The 20,915-nt window shown below is 38.3% G+C and overlaps 1 long non-coding RNA gene across 1 annotated transcript in view; it reads right to left on the bottom strand.

Moving 5' to 3' along the window:
- The window catches only part of LOC100895293 (uncharacterized), a 34,876-nt gene extending 14,797 nt beyond the window's left edge, over positions 1-20,079 (bottom strand). The window contains exon 1 of the long non-coding RNA XR_621474.5: positions 19,755-20,079. This is a non-coding gene — a long non-coding RNA (uncharacterized LOC100895293). The remainder of the gene's footprint in view (positions 1-19,754) is intronic.
- Positions 20,080-20,915: the final 836 nt, after the last annotated feature.

Here is a 20,915-nt window from a genome sequence, read left to right as displayed (position 1 = left end):
AATGGTTAGAACTCCGTGAGTTATTGCTTACATTGAAGCCATAGGAAACTCTGCTTTTGTCAGTGACTACTGCACTCCCTCACCAAGAACATTTCTTTCAAATGGTTTGTTCATGATATTTCTTTCTCAGTTTGTTCTTTGAGTTGGGAAAACTTTACCACAATAAAAAACTACTAGTTTGCATATGTGTTTGTTAGAAAATTTGAATTAAAATGGAAATGTACTTTGGAATCTTTCCCTACACATATTTCCTGGTAGAATCAGAAGGAGGTGTTAAAATAATTTTTGAACTGAGATTTATTCATTATTTGTCTTTGTGGAGTGTAAGAAAGATAAGGAAAAAAAAAATGAAATCTTGGAAAACGTGTTTGTTGACCCAGAGCTGGCCTGTTCAGACCTATTCTTAAGGCTGAATGCCCTGAATCAAGGTGTGCATCAACTGTCCAAGGCTACATTGCTATAGGGATGAAAAATTGGATGAAGAAATTTGAACTCGTTGGGAGGCCGAGGCGGGTGGACCACAAGGTCAAAAGATCGAGACCATCCTGGTCAACATGGTGAAACCCCGTCTCTACTAAAAATACAAAAAATTAGCTGGGCATGGTGGCGTGTGCCTGTAATCCCAGCTACTCAGGAGGCTGAGGCAGGAGAATTGCCTGAACCCAGGAGGCGGAGGTTGCGGTGAGCTGAGATTGCGCCATTGCACTCCAGTCTGGGTAACAGTGAGACTCTGTCTCGAAAGAAAGAAAGAAAGAAAGAAAGAAAGAAAGAAAGAAAGAAAGAAAGAAAGAAAGAAAGAAAGAAAGAAAGAAAGAAAGAAAGAAAGAAAGGAGGGAGGGAGGGAGGGAGGGAGGGAGGGAGGGAGGGAGGGAGGGAGGGAGGGAGGGAGGAAGGAAGGAAGGAAGGAAGGAAGGAAGAAAGAAAGAAAGAAAAAGAAATTTGAACTCGGAGATTATGAATTATTGGTGACTCTTGATTTGATGCATGTTAAAATGTTTGTGATAAAACTTAAAAAGTGAAACAGGGCAGGGCGCGGTGGCTCAAGCCTGTAATCCCAGCACTTTGGGAGGCCGAGGCGGGTGGATCACGAGGTCAAGAGATCAAGACCATCCTGGTCAACATGGTGAAACCCCGTCTCTACTAAAATACAAGAAATTAGCTGGGCATGGTGGCGCGTGCCTGTAATCCCAGCTACTCAGGAGGCTGAGGCAGGAGAATTGCCTGAACCCAGGAGGCGGAGGTTGCGGTGAGCCGAGATCACGCCATTGCACTCCAGCCTGGGTAACAAGAGCGAAACTCCGTCTCAAAACAAACAAACAAACAAAAAAAAAACCACTAAGAGGCATGAAACTCAAATGCCCTCAGAGAGACATAATGAATGCCGTCTACAGGCCTTTACCTTTCTTGGAGGATTGGGATCAGCTGAATTTTGTCCTAAGGTCACCGGTTGGTAACCCTGTATTCCAGCATGCCCCAGGCCTGCAAGCTTTTTGGGCATCTCTCTTGGGTGCTTATTGTGACTAAGGTTAGAAGGTAACAGAAAATGTTTGCTGACCCTTGGTGTCACACATTTTGAGGACCCTAAATCGCATAATAGGCAATTGATACTATCTATTATGCGAACTAGGATTCTTAAGGCTGAATGCCCCGAATCAAGGTATGCATCAACTGTCCATGGCTACGCTGCTGCAGGGATGAAAAATTGGATGAAGAAATTTGAACTCAGAGATTATGAATTATTGCTGACTCTTGATTTGATGCATGTTAAGTTGCATAATAGGCAATTGATATTACCTATTATGTGAACTAGGATCCTCGAAATGTGTGACACCAAGATAGAACAGAGTCAGTCTGGATTACTGACTTGTTACTGAGAATTAGCTCCATATATGAAGGTACAATTTTCTGAATTTGCCAGTAAAATCTGCATTGAAATGCATTGTCTTCGAAAAAGGACATTTAATGAAATCAACCACTGTTCAGCTATTATCCAACAAGAAAATTTAGTTTTGATTTCTTTTGTCTTTCTGAAGATAAATAATGAAAAATTTTATTTCAATGAATGACACCTTTGAATGGGGTGCAAAATGCCTCTGTTTTAAACAATCAAGTACCTTCAATGACACGTCAGTTTTTATGACCTTAGTGATCTTTTTCCCTTCATTCCTGTTATAGTGTCTCAGAGGAAATGCCTGAGAACACAGCGGACTCCATACTGATATAAAGACCTGTGGTAGGAAAAACCCAGCCATGAGTCAGACTAAACATGGGAATATTTCTCATGGAATGGGGACAGAGCACAGGACAAGGTGAAAAGAAAGAATATTCTCTGACCTGGCACTGTGGCTCATGCCTGTAATCCCAACATTTTGAGAGGCTGAGATAGATGGATCACCTGAGATCAGGAGTTTGAGACCAGCACGGCCAACATGGCAAAACTTCATCTATACTAAAAATACAAAAGCTGGGCGTGGTGGCACATGTACGTAATCCCAGCTACTCAGAAGGCTGAGGCACGAGAATTGCTTGAACCTGGGACGCAGAGGGTGCAGTGAGCTGAGATCATGCCACTCACTCCAACCTGGGCAACAGAGCGAGACTCTGTCTCAAAAAAAAAAAAGGAAAGAAAAAAAGAAACAATACCCTCCATAATTCATGTGATCCTTCATACACATTAGAATCCGGTAATAAAATCCTACACTACTTGTCTCGAAAAATAAATCAAAGTGTGTTTACTGTCATTTAGTCAATGTTAAGGGAGCATTTCATTTGGGACCCAAAATTTTTTACTGATAAGCCGCCATCACAGAATGACTTTAAGTCTAGGGCCTTTACTGAAATAATTTCTAATATGTGTTTTATACAATCTTAATTCACTCCATGCTTTACATATAAAAACATAACTGTAATCTGATAAAGATAATCTTTTTCACCTGCTTTCTTTCTGTATTTTACACCCTCACAGCTAAACTAACATCAACTTTAAAAGTATGAGCCACAGTTCCACCGAACATTAACATTTTAATTGTTTTCCTTGCCCTCTTTACATGAGTGGTATTGATTTCATGTGATTTTTTAAAAAACTGCCACTTTATCCCCTGTGTGTGTGTTTGTTGGGAGGGGGGCGGACGGTGTTAGTATCCTATATGGGCATCATCCATCAATCTCAAATTTTATTAGGCAATCGTGAAAGGGTGTGATGTTTTGTTTAAAAGTTTATATGTTTATATTCATTATTGGATTTAAAGAAACCTTAAGATTTCTCTAAGTTGAAGAAAAATTAGGCAAAATTCTTACCATTAAAATGATGATTAATGGTTTTAACTGGTCCCATTTGCCCATTTGCAGAATCACTGCATATTATTCTGAATGTAATGTTTGATTAAAGAGATGAGTCAAACCCTCTTATTTGTTGGTGTAGTTAGAGCAATCACTATTGATGGCTCACCACTGCTAGGCAATCCTACCTATGAAGAAGAACTCACAGCTCCTCAATTCAGGGCTTCCAGTGGGTTTTGTGGAGACTTCCCTTTACTTTCTTCTTTTATATAAAAGCTTATCATTTAATGTTTACTTATTTATTTACTCTACCTCATGACTTGTATTGGTCATAATCTTTCATTCACAACACATCATCATCCTCTTAGATGTAGGACCGTTCTTTATAGAGTTTGTGGGTTTATTTGTTTTCTAATATATTTATTCTCAATTCTACAATCAACAATCCCCAAAGCACTATGTAATCCAAGAGCTATACCAAAAATACTTTTTCTTAAGTGGTTCTCCCAATCCCGCATCCCTGCCTTTTCTCTGAATTTTACATCTATTTCCTCCTTGTTCTTTAAGTAGAAAAGTTACTTCATAAATATAATGCCTAAAAATATTGTTTAGTTTTACCTGGTTGTGAATTTTAAGAAAAGGATAGCAAACTATGTTGTCTTTTGAGACTTACCTTATTGATTCAGCAAAATGATACTAATGTTTAACTGTGCTGTCGCATGTAACTAAATACATTCCTTTGTGGAAAGACACCATAATTTATGTTTTTTCTATCTATGTGTATTTGTGTTATTTCCATTTTATTCCTTTATGATCAGTGCTATTGTGCACATGCTTTGGGGACACATATACTAAGCTTCTCCTTTAATTGAAACTTGGAGTAGAATGCAAATGTCGGCTACTTATTGTTTTCCAAAGTAGTTATACCAGTTTATATTCCCACCATCAAAGTAAGAGAAAATCCTGGATACACACTCCATCCAACGCTTGATATGGCCAGTCTGCTTTATTTTGCTATTCGAAGGTAAAGTTGATATTGTCTTCTTACTTTGCACTTCCTTCATTATCAATAAAGAGAAAGTCAAGTTGTCGCAGTTTGCTGACATGATTGTGTACCTAGAAAACCCTAAAGACTCATCTGAAAAGTTCCTAGAACTGGTAAATGAATTCAGCAAAGATTCAGGATACAAAATAAGTACACAAATCAGTAGCTCTGCTATACACCAACAGCACCCAACCTGAGAATCAAATAAAACAATTCAACCCCTTTTAAAATAGCTGCCAAAAAGTAAAGTAAGGCTGGGCAGGGTGGATCACACCTGTAATCCCAGCACTTTCAGTGGCCAAGGTGGGTGGATCACAAGGTCAGGAATTTGAGACCAGCCTGACCAACATGGTAAAACCTTGTCTCTACTAAATATCCAAAAATTAGCCAGACATGGTGGCACATGCCTGTAATTCCAGCTACTCAAGAGACTGAGGCAGGAGAATTGCTTGAACCTGGGAGGCAGAGATTATAGTGAGCCAAGATCACACCATTGTACTCCAGCCTGGGTGACATATTGAAACTCGGTCTCAAAAAAAAGTAAAATAAAATACTTAGGAATATGCCTAACCAAAAAAGCCTCTACAAGGAAAACTACAAAACACTGCTGAAAGAAATCACAGATGCCACAAACAAATGGAAACACATCTCATGCTCATGGATGAATTGAATCAATATTGTAAAAATGACTATACTTCCAAAGCAATCCATAAATTCAATGCAATTCCCATCAAAATACTAACATCCTTCTTCATAGAACTAGAAACACAATCCTAAAATTCCTATGAAACAATAAAAAGGAGCCTGCATAGCCAAAGCAAGACTAAGCAAAAAGATCAAATCTGGAGGCATCACATTATCTGACTTCAAACTATACTATAAAGCCATAGTCACCAAAACAGCATAGTACAGGTATCAAAATCAGCATATAGACCAATGGAACAGAATAGAGAATCCAGAAATTAAGCCAAATATAGTCAACTGATCTTCAACAAAGCAAACAAAAACATGAGGTGGGCAAAGGACACCCTATTCAACAAATGTTGCTGGGATAATTGGCAAGCCACATATAGAAAAATAAAACTGGATCCTCATCTCTCACCTTGTACCAAAATCAGTTCAAGATTGATCAAAAACTCAAATCTAAGGCCTGAAACCATAAACATTCTAGAAAATAACATAGGAAAAAAACTTTTCTAGACATTGATTTAAGCAAAGACTTCGTGAGCAAGAAGCCAGAAGAAAATGCAACAAAAACAAAGATAAATAGATGGAACTTAATTAAACTAAAAAGCTTCTACACAGCAAAAGATATAATCAGCAGAGTAAACAGACAATCAACAGTGTAGGAGCAAATCTTCACAATCTATATTTCCAACAGAGGGCTAATATCTAGAATCTACAAAGAATTCAAACAAATCAGCAAGGAAAAAAATTAAAAAACAAGCAATCCCATCAAAAAGTGGGCTAAAGACATGAATAGACAATTCTCAAAAGAAGATACACAGATGCCCAACAAACATATGAAGAAAATGTTCAATATCACTAACGATCAGGGAAATGCAAATGAAAACCATAATATGATGCCATGATGCAAATGACCATAATAAAAAATAATAATAATAATAATAGAAGTTGCATGGTTGTGGTAAAAGGGAACACTTTCACACCATTGGTAGGAATGTAAACTAGAACAACCCTGAATGTAACTAGAACAACCCTATGAAGGATAGTGTGGAAATATTCCTTAAAGAACTATTACAAAAGTGGATCTACCATTTGATCCAGCAATTCCACTCCTGGGTATCTACCCAGAGGAAAAGAAGTCCTTATACGAAGAGGATACTTGTTGGGGTCTGGCACATCTGCCTGGGGACTACCGACCTGTAGGAGTCCCCGAGACTGCCAACGTAGATGTCTCGTTCAACCTGAGGGAGAGAGTGTGAGGAAGTGAAAGAATAAAGGAAAGTGGAGTCTGGAGGGCTGGCTTAGGCTATGTCCAAGCAGCAATTTTATTTTTGCAATATGTTCCTTTATATACTTTTCTGAAGTTAATCTTGTTTACTCCAGATCAACATACTTAAGTTACAGTAAGCAAGTTATGCCCAGTAAGTAAGTTAAGCCCAGTAAGTAGGTTAAGCCCAGTAAGTAGGTTACGCCCAGTAAGTAGGTTACTTCCAGTAAGTAGGTTACACCCAATAGGTCAAGGTAAGTAAGTTACAGTCACGCCCAGTAAGTTATGGTAAGTAAGTTACAGTTACACCCAGTAAGTTATGAAAAGTAAGTTACCAAGTGTAAATACTTAAGTTAATATTTTACAATGAAGGTAACAAGGGTCCAAAATGAACACAATCAAGCAATAAACCATAAGGAGCCGAAAGTGGACACATTGCCTCCCAAGTCCTCATATTCATAAAGTAATGTCTGTTAATTATTTAGAATAACATAGTTCCTCTCTCGGTTCCTGCTTTCCCTCAGCTTGACTCCCCCAACCGGGGATCTGTGTCCGGGCTCAAGCTCACCATATTGCGAGGCCCATTTCCTAGGGGCCTCACATGGGAGCGATCCCCACAGATACTTGCACAGGCATGCATGTAGCAGCACAATTCGCCATTGCGAAAATATGAAACCAGACCAAATGCCCATTAATTAACAAGTGAATAAAGAAAACGTGATATATATATATGTATACATATCACATTTATATATATACTATATATAATATAAATATATATATTATATATTATCTAATATAGATATTAATATATCTATTATATAATATAGAATATCTATATTATATAATAGATATAATATATATATACTGTGGAATACTACTCAGCCATAAAAGGAACAAAATAACGGCATTAGCAGCAACTTTGATGGGATTGGAGACCATTATTCTAAGCGAAATAATTCAGGAATAGAAAGCCAAACATTGTGTGTTCTCACTTGTAAGTGGGAGCTAAGCTTTAAGAACGCAAAAGCATAAGAATGACACAATGGACTTTGAGGAGTCAGGGGAAAGGATGGGAGAGGAGTGAGGGATGAAAAACTACACATTGGATGTACACTGCTCAGAAATCACCACTGAAGAACTTATTCTTGTAACCAAACACCACCTGTTCCCCAAACATCTATTGAAATAAAAATTGAATTTAATTAATATATACATACTGATTCTAGGATACATATGAAAATCAGAAACCAAAAGAGCCAAGACAACCAAGAAAAAGAAGAGAATCAGCAGAAAGAAGAAGAAGAGGAGGGAGGAGGAGAAGGGTGAGGAGGAGGAGAAACTTTAAGAAGAAAAAGAAGAGTAAGGAAAAGGGAGCCAGGGCACGGTGGCTCATGCCTGTAGTGCCAGCACTTTGGGAGGCCCAGGTGGGCAGACCACCTGAGGTCAGGAGTTTGAGACCAGCCTGGCCAACATGGCGAAACCTTGTCTCTACTAAAAATACAAAAAAAATTGGTTAGGCATAGTGGTGTGTGCCTGTAATCCCAGCTACTCAGGAGGCTGAGGCAGGAGAATTGCTGGAATCTGGGAGGTGGAGGTTGTGATGAGCAGAGATGGCACAATTGCACTCCAGCCTGGATGACAAGAGAGAGACTCCATCTCAAAAAAATAAATAAATAAAAAGGGTAGGGAGAAGGTTAGCAATATCAATCATGTTAGATATCAAGAATTACTACTAAGCTATAGTAATTCATATAACATCAGTCTACAGGTGGACAAATGACCAGTTGAAATGAAGAGATGTGAAAAACAAATCCAGACATGTATAAATATGTGATATGGGACATCTGTGGCATTATAAGTCAATGGGGAAGAAATGAATTATTGAATAAACAGTTCTGGGCATCTGCCCATTCAAATGAAAACAAAATTCACAAAAATCACGCAACACACCCAAATTTGTTCTGGATGGATGAAGGCTTACTACGAAAGTCAAATTATTAGAGAAGAAAATGTACTTCTTTGTGATTTCATGATAGACAAACATTTCTTAAAGGAAAAAGCACAAATCCTAAGGGAAAACTTTAACACACTAGACCACATTAAAATCTGCTGCTCAAAGATGACATTAATAAAGTAGAAAAGGGCCGGGCGCGGTGGCTCAAGCCTGTAATCCCAGCACTTTGGGAGGCCGAGGCAGGTAGATCACGAGATCAAGAGATCGAGACCATCCTGGTCAACATGGTGAAACCCTGTCTCTACTAAAAATACAAAAATTAGCTGGGCATGGTGGCGCATGCCTGTAATCCCAGCTACTCGGGAGGCTGAGGCAGGAGAATTGCCTGAACCCAGGAGGCGGAGGTTGCGGTGAGCCGAGATTGCGCCATTGCACTCCAGCCTGGGTAACAAGAGCGAAACTCCGTCTCAAAATAAATTAATTAATTAATTAATTAATTAAATAAAATAAAGTAGAAAAGGAAAGCCACAAATAGAAAGAAGATAATTGCAGTGCCTGGTACTGACAAAGAATTAGAGACCATAAATATAAAGAATTCCTGTAAATTACAAGAGTAACAAATGATAGAAGCAGGTATGTAACAGAAAAGGAAACGTGGTTGGCCAGAACTCACAAGTAATAAAAAGAATGCACACTCAATCCACAGTGGGACACTGTTTTCCTCCCCACCAAATTATTAAAAATCAGGAAGTCTGATAATACCAAGTACTGCTGAACCCATGAAAAGTAATTTGGAATATCTTTTGGCGTTATCAAACAATGCTTGAGATGTATCTAACTTTTAATCTAAAGATTACATTCTGAAAGCTCCTCCCCATAAGCATGCACACAAGGAAATGGATGAAAATTTTCACATAACCAAGTTTGATATATTTTACCGTGAAATACCACAGCCCATTGAAAATGAATCGACAGCTAGGTCCATCAACATGAATGAGTCCCAAGACAGAATGCAGTAGGGGAAAAAAGCACATGGGCGAAGAACACCTATCTTGTGGTTCATTTTCTATAAAGTTCACAAGTATGCAAAGCTAAATTACACATTATTTAAGGATTCAATCATACTAGGTAATGTATTTTTGAACAACCAAGGAAAGATAAATATAGAAGTCAGTTTTCTCTGGGAATACAGATAAGGATATTTTTAAGGCTGGGAACACAAGGAGGCTTTAAAATTACTCGTGGTATTTTAAGTTGATCAGTGAATACAACAGTGTGCAGTGTCTTCATGGACTTGATTCCTCACCCTCATGGGTGCTTAGGATTCTAGACCCTCCTACCTTATGAAGAACTGTTTTAAAAGATGACCTTTTCTTTCTCTGGCGTAGTCAGAATGTCATGCCCTTGTTCCGCATGGCTTGTGATTGTGAAATATAAAGATAAAGTATTCTAGCATTTGTAGTGCCGGAAATACCGTGAAAGTTACTAGAGATGCTGCATTAATCATGTATTTTGTTTTCTGTTTTTGTGATACCTTGACATCTTAAAAGCCTTCCTGGCAGGAGGGAGAATGCCTCTCCCAGGGATAACCCTTTCTTAAGCAAACGTCTGGGCTGGGAGCATGTCTGTCATACACAAACCAGCCAGTCTGGAGTCTGTAGATCCCCCCAATCCCTTATTTAACTCTCACGCACAAAGCCAATAATGTATTCCCTGCCTTGAATCCTCCCAGATTAGAGCCTGGTACAAGGCAACTAAAGATTACCCCTCTAGCCAAAACCCTAGCACTATTTAAACGAGTCAGTTCTGATCCCTTTTCCTTGCTTGGCCTTCACCTTTTCCATGGAAATCCCAATAAAGGGTCTAGGTATGCTGTGCCCTTGCTCCTGTCTTTTGACACTGACTGAAGCTCTGTGCCCTGTGGCCCTGCCTGGCCTGCAGTGGCTGCCTCCCTGTGATCCATGGGCAGAATAACGTGCCTCATGCCAGGCCCCACTTTCTTTCTGTGGCAACACCAGCTTTACGTCCAACGTTGACATAGCCAACATTTACAAATGATGCCCCATAATGATTTTTATACTCCTGCATAGCCCAACAAATAAAGTTCCTGAAGCCACAACATCTAGTAGTGGCTTCTGCAGTTTCAATCTTTTATGCACAGTGCATATCATATGTAAATGTCTCTTTCTACTGGAATCAGAAATACATGTTTTCCACAGTGAAAGCAACATTTTAGCTTGTTTTTCTTATCTGAGTTGTTTCCACATTGGGCCAGGTTGTGTAGGTGACTTGTTTCAAAGACAATTGCTGATTTCTACACATGAGCCAAAGCATTTACGTAGAGAAGTTTAATCTCGCTACAGAAATCCATGGCTTTTATACAACCTGTTTTGGAAACAAATTGCAAAATCAGCTCAGGATTATTTTAGGTTGGACTGAGAAGCAGCTTGTAATCCTGATGCATCCTAAATCAATGTTCTTGTTACAACAAAGGCGGTACCAGTGGGAAGAGGGAGACAAACTTTTTCTTTTAACCTTTGACTTAGGTTAAGTTTTACCAAAATAATGTTAAGGAATAAACAGTGACCCAGTTTGCTTTGATTTAATAAAAATTTGGCAAAAGTGTCTAATATGGTTTCTGGCCTGATTTAATTGTGTCTGGGAAGCTGCTAATATCCATCCACATAAAACTCCCTTCCAAGCTGCCAGAATGTCCCTGCTGACTTATTTGGCAGAAAGTAGTTGCTTTGGCCTCAGATGTGAACCAGCAAGAAGCTGGACTCTGGGTTTATGCAGCCCTGACATGTGCCCTCCGGGACAGCCCCTTTGACGGTTCCAGTCATCATGGCACATTCTCTGTGAGCAAAAAATGTTGTCATAAAAAACACTGCAACAATAGTTGATGTTGGCGGTGCTATGGTACTTGAGGATGAGCATGGATTCTAAACTCTAAGTTCCTCTGTACCTGTAGGAGGACACAGAGCAGCTTTCAAGAGGGTTAATTACCTGAGTGGTAGTGGAAGTGTTACTTTCATTGTGAGCTGTGTGTTAGCAAAGCATCTATGATTGTCCCTTCATATCTGTGGGGGACTGGTTCCAGGACATCAGCAGATACGAAAATCTGCAAATGCCCGAGTCCTGGATATGAAATGATACGGTATTGCACATAACCTCTGTGCATCCTCCTGTACACATTCAATCATCTCTAGATTAATGTAAATGCTATCTACATAGTTGTTAAACGATATTGTTTAGGGGAAAACGACAATAAAGACAAAAGTCTGTATATGTTTAGAACACACACAATTCCTTTTCTGAATAGCGTTTATCATAGGTTGGTTCAATCCATAGATGCAGAACCCAGGAACACAGAAGGCCAACTGTATTATCCAATAAACACAAAACTTAAAGGTGTGTCTTGTACTGTCTTTCTAAAAATGAACATAGCTGTGGAACAAACTCGGATGTTTGCATAACTTCAATGGCAATCGTTTTAAAACTCAAATCTAAAACTTTAAGTGAAGATAGGTTTTGTTTAAGAAGAAAAATAGAAGGAGGAGTCCTGTGTAAGACAAAGGGAAGAGACGAAGCTCCAGCGTCCCTTTCTCACATACCCACCTTTGGCCTTTACTATAAACCATGAAAAGGAGCTACCCTGACTCCCCGCAGTGAATGAACTCTGGCTTTCACCCGCAAAGAGAATTCTACTCCAGGGTTCATGGGACGGGAGGAGCATAAAGCTAAATGCAGCTCAGGTTTATGCATTCGAGCCAAATAATTGGTGAGTTTGGCCAAGTTGATTCAAGTTCATTCTGAAGCATTAAATCAAAGTGTTAGAGGTTTGGTTCCAACACTTTGGAATGCCTCTAGAGTGAATTACGAATCAGCCAAACCCCCACTCCCACCCATGTTGAGGTGACAGAGCAAAGTGGTACCAGGACCTGGCCTGCGTGGCAAACATAAGCAGAAGAATCAGAAGAGTCAATTTCTTTGTTAGCAGCTCTTCTGGGCAAGCAGGAGGGACTGACGAAGGAAAGGAAGACTCTAACAAAGCAGAGACTTGGAAGAGGAAGGATACAGTTATTCTCATACAGAAGTGCAGAGAAAGGGTGGGAATCACAACGGGGATGGAAACTCAACAAAGCCCAGACTCAGGCTAGATGGTAACAGATGTTTGATAGAGGGTTCTAAATTAGAACAAACAAACAAACAAACAGAAACGAAAACAAAGAAACAAAACCCTTAATATAGGAAGAGAAAATAGAAGAGACAAGAAACCAACTGGAGCTAAGTTACATTTCCCCAAATTTATGGGAAGCAGAAGCTCTGGGATGGGGGCGCGGCAAGGAGGAGATGGAAGGGCTGAGAAGCTACGATATTAATCCTTTGGGTTTAAAACAAAGGGAGCACTTTGGGAGGCCAAGGTGGGTGGATCACGAGGTCAAGAGATCGAGACCATCCTGGTCAACATGGTGAAACCCCGTCTCTACTAAAAATACAAAAATTAGCTGGGCATGGTGGCACGTGCCTGTAATCCCAGCTACTCAGGAGGCTGAGGCAGGAGAATTGCTTGAACCCAGGAGGCGGAGGTTGCGGTGAGCCAATATCGTGCCATTGCACTCCAGCCTGGGTAACAAGAGCGAAACTCCGTCTCAACAAAATAAAACAAACAAACAAACAAAAAAACCAAAAAATGAAGATAACAAAGTTGCTACTTAGAGGAAAACATTTTATTTAAATAAATATAAAGCTTTTAACTTACCAGACATAGCATTAAAATATATCATGGGGAAATAAATGTAAATGATACTTTCCAGATCAAGCTAATCTTGATCAGCAAAATTCCAGTCTCACAGCTGACAGAACGAGAATATTCAATTAAATCTCAGAATCTTTAGAAATGAAAGGGCAGATGCCCATGCGTTGCACTTTCTTCCTGTAAAACATAAATTGGAATGCCTTGATTAACAGTGATGTCAGCTTCTACTTAGTGCCTGCAAAGGAAGGCTCCTTCGTCTGAGAAGTTTACGAAGCCTGCCCCAGAATGCTCGATGGGTTTTGATGTCAGGGACAGGGAGGGGTGGCTGGGGGACTGAAGAGTAAATGATAATCTTAACAAATGAAAAAAGATAACGATACCAAAGATGCATAACCATACTAAGAGAAAGCTAGCAGTGTGCAAGCGCATGATAGACTAAATGTTATTGCTGGGTGTGTAAAATGACATTTCTAAAAACATTTTGCCTCTAGGAGAAAACAAAATGTAAATCTGTTCTTTTCTCCGTTCTCTGTGGAAAAGTCCATACTACGATTAAATAAGGCCAGAACATTCCATCTTTTTGTCTGACAGATTCTCCCACTCTCCTTATTGAAAATAACTTAACTCCAGGAACTGCACAGCCTCTCCACAGATTCTAAATAATCACGACTCCATAGATTATTCACCAGCAGCTGTGAGCAGCACAAAGATTTTCCTAGACCAGAGCGGGGAGCATTCTGCAGCAGCCTAGAGGCAGCGTTTCCCCAGCCCTCAAGTGACTTTTAAGAGCCAGCCGGTCTGGAAAATGTTGAATTTGTTCATAGGAAAGGTAAACACTGCCAAAGTCAACAAGTTCCTTCCTTAGGGGGCTGTCGAGCAAATTGGTCTACAGATTAAGACAGTTGAGACAACTTGTGTTGGAGAAGTGAACCCCTTCGGCACTGGGGTTTTACCCTAGAACTGTATTAGAAAGCCGATAAATCTCTGCTGGAGGAATTACGAACTGTGTACTCAAGAGGTGAAGGAAATTAGAATGGATGTCTTCTATAAATATCTTAGACAAAGTGATTTTTTTTAAGTGAAAAAAGTAGGCCAGGAGGTTTAGTGAATTAGGTTAAATGCCTCAGCCACAAGGGCTAGATTGCTCGTTCTGTGTGACTTCACTGTGATTAGAACTATATGAAATGGTTTCATAGGTGAGTGGTTACAAGTCAAGTAAAATGCTTTGATTAAAGTGGAATTGCCAAACATTTTCTGAATGTCCTGTAATTAGAGCCGCCAATAAATGTAGGATGCCAGCTAAATTTGAATTTCAGATACACAACAAATAAATTTTTTTAGTACAAGCATATCCTAAGCATTGCACGTGACATACTTACACTAAACAATTATTCAACGTTTATCTGAAATTCAAATCAAACTGCACATTCGCTATTTTTATTTGCTAAATCTGGCAAGCTCAGCAGTAACACATATAAAATAGGCCTCTGTTTTTCACACTCTGACTCTCAAACCCACAATGAATTCACATTTGAGTAAGTATGGCCAGTCTCTATGTCTAGAACTATTAAGATTAAGTATTATTTATGAGATGAAAATCCAGGCAAGGTTTTCTACGTAGTTAATTCTAAAAGTTACTTTGGGGAATTGAGTTTCTTAAGGTTTCTTCTAGGTTGTATTTTATAACTATCCTGGGAGTTTTTAAAAATCCCTATGTCCCAGATTCAGCTCAAACTAATGAAACTAGAACCTCTGAATAGGACCCAGGACTTTCACCTTTTTAAAGCTTCCTGGCAACACCAAAGTGCTGCCAAGGTGAGAATCGCTGCTATAGACGGGTTGGTACCAACCTGCCAATCTGTGATCACAAAACAAAAACCAAAAAGATGGCTATTGCTGCATGGCTGAATGTCATTTCAGTTAACAGAAAATGCAGTCTCTCTTTTTTTTTTTTAATCATTCCTTGTCTGTAATTCAAAAGAACATACACAGCTACTGAAGGGAGCTAAATGGAGGCGTGAGGAATGGTGAAGAGAAGAAGGTCTTTAAACATTTTCTAAACAAGATCTTCAAATATAACAGGCATATAAAGACTGTATCAGTCTGGGTTTTATGGGCACAGCTGTTAAGTTAAACATCCATAAATCTATGCTCTTATCAAGGGACTGAAACTATATAGAAACATACATGTTTACTTTCACAGTGCATAGAGAAAAGTCATAAAGTGTGTATTTCAAGGACATAGTGCTCCACTGTTTGATTCTGTTTTTTTCCAAAAATATTTCCTATCAGTGTCAGCTATAGAACACTAAAACATGACAGAAATACCCAGCCAAATTTGGTATTTTTAAATTCAAATCATGGGTTCCTTTCCACTCCAATATGTTCTTAAAACTACTACATGTTGAAAAGATCACTAAAGTTGGTTTATTTCAGCAAATGTAACTGACAGCTGAGGCAAATGTATTGCCTGAAGACTCATATAGGAAAATTCTTTCTGGGTTTGTCCTGGAAGTGGATTGATAAGCCTGCTGTAGTGATGTATGCTTTTAAGCATTCCTTGTCAGAAAGCCCCAAGAATTGTTATATTATTAAAACCCCAGTCCCAGCACTTGCAAGGAGAGTTCCAAAGCAAGCTTCCCTATCTTATCACTTACCACTGGCCCCTCAGTGCATTTTGACACAGAGTATATTTACTTTCAACACCGACACATTCCCATGGCTCTACTCATGCCTCTCCTGGATTTAAGATTTCCATATACACTTTTCAACAAGTTGTTTTGTAATTTCAGTCCTCAAAAGGCTAGAGTTCTAATAAGAGTAGAGTTAACCAGATCTTTCATTAATACTGGAGAACTGATCATCACTATACACAACATTGATAGAATTTTTAGTTTGCCTGGTACAAGAAAAGAAGAGCTAGAAGTATAGCAATCATGAAATTATTTCATCTCTGTTCCCTTATGATACTAAATACTGTCTATATTTAAGTTCAAGGTGTTTTCCTTTGCTGGAATTGTGCCTTGTATATTAGGTGGCACACTGGTTAAGTGAAAAGAGAAGCTGTCATCAGATTCAACCCAAAATACATATGACTCCTATGCTTCTGCCTTTCTATCCTTCTTTCCTCTTGCATTATGTGTTCTCAACCATTGCTCTCATCCATCTCAAATTCATATCTTAACCCATGTGTTTATTACCCCCAAATGTGTATTTCCATCTCTAAAATCTCTTCAAAGTGACAATCTTATTTTTCCAGTTGTCCATAGGACATATCTCAGCTCCCTAGGCTCAAAAACGTTGACACATCAACCTTCACACAGTCAACTATTTTACTCACCCACTCCTCTTCCATAAGAGTTTCCGTATCTGTCTCTTCACATGCATTCCTGCTTCTAACTTTCTGTACCAGCAGCCTTCATTAACTAACATCCAAACGATTACTATAACCTCCTGTCTGAGCTCCCTAAATCGTATCCATATATAGTCCTGATCATGACACTCCCCAGAGTAAAGGCATTTTTTTTTAAAACTTAGAGTATTTTTATTCTCTACTGACTAAACAGACCATACTAAAGATATGGAAATTAAAGCCTGGGAATATCAGTGAAGAGGGATTCTAGCAAATACTTCAGGATCTCAGTGGGAATCCTAGAAGTCTATACCTTAGGAGTAAGAGACAACCGGAGACCCATACAACAATTGCAACCAGCATTGAGTTGCACTCCCTGATCAGATTTATGTTATCTGATGCAACTCTCTGTTTCTAATACAGGCCAGGGTAAATCTCTTGAAAAATAATATCACCCAGAGTCTGCACAATGTCTGCCATTCAGTAAAAATTTACTAGGCATGTCAGGAAATTTGACCAAAGAAAAGCAGTAGAAACAAACACTCCATTTAACCAAGTCATTGAGGTTATTAGAAATGGGCTTTGAAACAGCTGTATTTAATATTTTTTCAGAAGTAGATGACATAATAGAGCATTTTACTAGAGAATTGGTATCTATTTAAAAGAGTGAAATTAAAATTCTAGAGTTGAAAATGTGACACTGAAATGTAGACTAGATAGACAAGTTTAACAGCAGATTGATACAACAAAAGAAAGAATTAGTGAACTAGTCAGGAGAAAAAAATACAGTCTGAAGCATAGAAAGCAAAAAAAAAAGGATAAAATAACACAGGAAAATTGTGAATGCATAGACGTACAGTTTACATAAGTATACATATGAATATGTATGTGTGTGATATACAATATGTCTGAGACATGGAGAAAAATTGTAACATACATGTAATTGAAGTCTCAGAAGAATCGAGAGAGAACAAGGCAGAGAAAATATTGAACAGCAATCAAATCAAGATGCAAATCGTAGAAATACATGCACATGCACACACATGCACATGCACACACACACACACACACACACACACCCCTAGTCAAATTATTGAAAATCTTCTGAAACTAGGGACAAAAGAAAATACTAAAAATGTCCAAAGAAAAACATGATCTCTAAAGAAGCAACAAAGATTTACAGCTGATGTCTTCATAGAAATGATAAGACCAAGAAGTCAGGAGTGATATCTTTAAAGAGCTTAAGGAAAAAAAAGAAGAGCCAAACTAGAATTCTGTACCTAGAGAAAATATTCCTCAAAAAGTGAAAGATAAATAGATATTACCATACATATAAAAACTGAGAGAATTTGTTGCCAGCAGACAAGAATGTACAAAAAAGAAATTGTTTCTTTTTTTACAAACATGGTCACGAGCTCATGCTATTTTTCTTCTGGGAGTTTGGGGAAAGGTATGTTGTGTCACAGTAGGGGAATAATTTTTAAATAATTTTAAAAATCGACATATAAAATTGCATGTATTTATTGTATACAGCACGATGTTTTCAAGTGCATATTCATTGTGGCATGGTGAGATTTAGCTAATTAACAAGGCATTACCTCACGACATTGTCATTTTTGTTGCAAGAACACTTAACGTCCATTTTCTCAGCCTTTTTCAAGAATACAATACATCGTCACAAGCTACAGTAACCATGCTGTATGATAGATTTGATGTGGCAGAAGGAAAATAATCTCAGGTAGCAACACAAAAAATGCAGGAAGAAATTAAAAACAGCAGAAAGTATGTGAGTGATTGGAATCCAGTAGATGGATTGGATTTTGTGACCTGACAGAAGTGGACAGCTTTTCATTAACAGTACTCCAGTGTCAGCCTCTCCAGTGACTTCTGCCACCAGGGCAGGACGTTTCTCCTATTTCCTGTTGTTACATTAGTGCCTAAAACTGTGACTGGCACACAGTAGGCACTCAACAAACATCTGTTTAACTGAATAACTGAATGAATATTGTCTTCAAGTCTGCATTATATTTAAAATTTGGGGGCAACAATAGACATGACCTTAGTTACCCAGACCCGGTGTTAAGGAGATTATGGACTGAGATGAAAATTAATGCTTATTTTTGGGGAAGGAAAGACAGGGAGAAAAGAGAGAGGAAAGGTAACTTGTAATATTGTGGAGTAACGCAGAGAAGGATCAGGGTGAGAGCTCAACCCAATTGCACTCTCTGCTCCTAAGCTATTGGAAGGAAAATCTTGTAGCCGTGGTCAGAAAAGGCAGCCAAGCTTCTTTTTGGAAATATATTTAGTCATGTATCATTTGTGGGCCAATACCCTATCAAAGGTCTTAGCAGCAATTTTAAAAGCAACACAATAAGGCTTTTAGCCTTTATGCCCATGATGAGGATTATCCTAAAGGAAAGGAAAGGAAGGATGATGCATATGTTAGCGGGTTTCTAATCAGTGAGACTCGCCGCTGTTATCCCTGTTAAGCTGAGATGGAATGGCTGTTACTGCAAGTGAATAAGGTGACTCCCTGCCACCATCACCTCAGCGTGCCGACAGCACAGCACTGCCGGTGTCATTCCTGAGTGGTCACGAGCTCATGCTATTTTTTCTGCGAGTTTGAGGAAAGATACATTGGTGTCACAGCAGGGGAATAATAGACAAGTGTCACAGTACCACACAGACAGTCAGAGAAAGGGAAACAGATTGGGGTCTTTAACAAGGGAGCTACAGGCATTGATTACTAAGATTTAAATCTAAAATCAAATTATATGGAAAAGGCATTTATGTTGGAAGTAGGATGGGGAACATTTGTAGATGAAACAAATAAAATGACTAAAACATAATTTTCTGTATTTAATTAAATCTTAAAACTATAGAGTTTATTTTCTAGTTGATGAAAACTAAAAAAGAACATCTAATCTCCTATAATTTTATGAGTATTAACACCTTCTTTTATAATAATTTTGTTAGCATACATTGACAGATGTTTCTATTACTAGATAACATTACCCAGGTTTTTGTAACAGATACATTACATAAAATATATATTTTTAATCATTTTTCTTGAAGAAAATTAATACCTTAAAGAGAAAACAAAAGTTCCATTAATATTAAATTATTTTTAAATCAATTAAAATGTGCTCTTTCTATGATTGCAAAGGCAGAGATAAAAAGTTGTTAGAGGTATTTTCCAAGCGTTTACGCAGGGGGAATTCTTTCTTTCTCTCCTTTTTATCAGAAATGATGATTATATAGATCCTTTTGGGGAGTAAAGTTACCTAGAAATATTTCCAGGTATAAAGCCAGAGTTTCTAGGTACTTTGGTTCTCTTTAAGCTACTTCAAAGTAATTCAAGTTTTAGCACTAGTCATCATGTCAGAGAAACAGGAATGAGGTTCTTACCTGCCGCTGAGAATGAGTTCAGAATGTTGGAAGAGGTAGACGTTTATTACAATCCTGATGCATTTGTAGTCGGCTAGAACCTCAGTGGTAAGTTTCCAAAATAAATGCTTGGTGATTAAAAACTTAAAATTTTCAGACCTCTCATTTCATCAGTCCGTGCATACTTGTCTTGGTGTTCAAAGGACTAAGAATTTCTAAACTGCATGTCACAAGATTAGACAGACAATAAGCTTCCCATATGTGTCATTTCCTTTACCCCACTTAAATTTACAGTTGGTGCTTCTCATCTACATTTGTCAATTATGATCATACAAAACAACTACCTAACTGCTGCTAATATTGATGGTTTATGTTTGTGTTGTTTGAGAATTTCACATTAGTAAAGAATTAACTGAGCTCAAGGTTGATCAGTTCTTCCCTTAATAGCTTACTATGGGCTCTGTATTTGTATGAACAAGTTTTAAAAGTACACACACACACACACACACACACACACACACACGTAGGCACACATATAATATCCTGCCTGCAGCTTGGTTTTAATAAACAGAAAACACGAAGGAAACCAAAATTACAACCATAAAATCCCTATCATTAATAGACAGGATCCTCCTCATTAGAAATTGCCATGCCCTCATCATTCTTCCTCAACCAGTGAGTTTGGTAGCTTAGTCATTTTAGGCTGGCTTCTGTCCTTGTTTGTCATGTCTACGTCACAAGGGTGTTGAAAGGATTAATTAGTTAACATGCAAGATTCTTTGAAGATGAAAGCATTCTGAAATTGCTAAGTGGTGCTAGCATTCTTCTATAGTACATACTCTTCTTTTTATATTTATAAAGATTTATCCACCTTCTATTAACCCTTTTGACTAACATTATTTACTCAGACTTTTAAAAAATAATCAACTAGCTTGTATTTTTCTCTACAAGTCTCAAATAATTTTTTAACTTACGTCCTCATTTCTCTCTCAGGGTTTTCTTGGGAGTATTTTTGCTCTCACTGAGAGATCTTGATATCCTTTTTCAAATCCTGCTGTGTATTTTCTTCTAGTTATATTTTTGTATTTGCTGGGATTGTGGACTGGTATACCAAAAGATCACTAAAGGGAAAAGAAAAAGTCACTATTATGAAATCCTAGAGGCTTGGGCCAGGAGAATTAT

Source organism: Callithrix jacchus, chromosome 7 (assembly GCF_049354715.1).
Source record: "Callithrix jacchus isolate 240 chromosome 7, calJac240_pri, whole genome shotgun sequence".
Classification (NCBI taxonomy): domain Eukaryota; kingdom Metazoa; phylum Chordata; class Mammalia; order Primates; family Cebidae; genus Callithrix; species Callithrix jacchus.
This window is presented reverse-complemented; position numbering and strand designations above follow the sequence as displayed.